We start from the raw sequence: 937 nt of genomic DNA on the forward strand, positions 1-937 counted from the left end.
GGCTGCTAATCAGCGAGCAACGTCCCTCAGAACCGCAGTGATGAGTGATGCACGCATCAATGTACGTGTGCATGTGTGTATGCACATATAAACATACACGCAAAGAGAAGAATGGAGAAACAGAGCGAGGCTGTTCTCACTGTAACTCATAAAATGCTGTTTAGAAATATATATACACACGAGTGTGAGAAAGCCATGAAAAATCTCACATCAATAGTAAGTTTGAAAAAACCTTTTAATAGTGATTGATAACATTTTAAGTTACTGAGCTCCTCTAGTTTGACACATTGAGTTTAATTAAGTTAAACCTAACCTCTTCATCTGTCATTGATGAAACACTCCTGAGAGACACTGTGAGAAGTTCTCACACTATAAAAAAATGGAAAGTAACATTAATTCACATGACATTTAGAATAATAATTCAGGTCAATATTTTCTCAGCAAATATATTGTAAGCAAATGATATAAAAAGAGGAAAAAAACTGTTTTGTAAATGAATGCTCCTAAGGGTTTAGGCAATTTGTACTAATTAACTAATTAATATATCCATTCAACAAAGAACATAAAATGTGTGAAGGCCAGGACCTTGAGGGTTTTGAGTTATATTTGCCAAAATCTATAATGGCTCCTGGACCATAACAGCAAAGCCTAATAATTTTTTGTGAAATGAATAAACAAATGAGCAAAATGTTAATTAGTGGCTTGAATATATCAAGATGTTGCATGGCATATAAGGAAAAAAAATCCAAAATTGCCATTTACCTTCAGGGCATCAACATTCAGTGAGGAAGAAAGACACGTAAAGTCAATTTATATATTATACTACATTTAATAAATATAGAAACAACTGCAAATCTATATCTTTTATACAGTAGAAACAAGATAGGGAAATAAATGTGTAGAGGAACAGCATATAAATACATGTTTAATATTATAT

The sequence above is a fragment of the Psammomys obesus genome, unplaced genomic scaffold (assembly GCF_907164565.1).
Source record: "Psammomys obesus unplaced genomic scaffold, mPsaObe1.curated_primary_1811, whole genome shotgun sequence".
In the NCBI taxonomy this organism is placed as follows: Eukaryota; Metazoa; Chordata; class Mammalia; order Rodentia; family Muridae; genus Psammomys; species Psammomys obesus.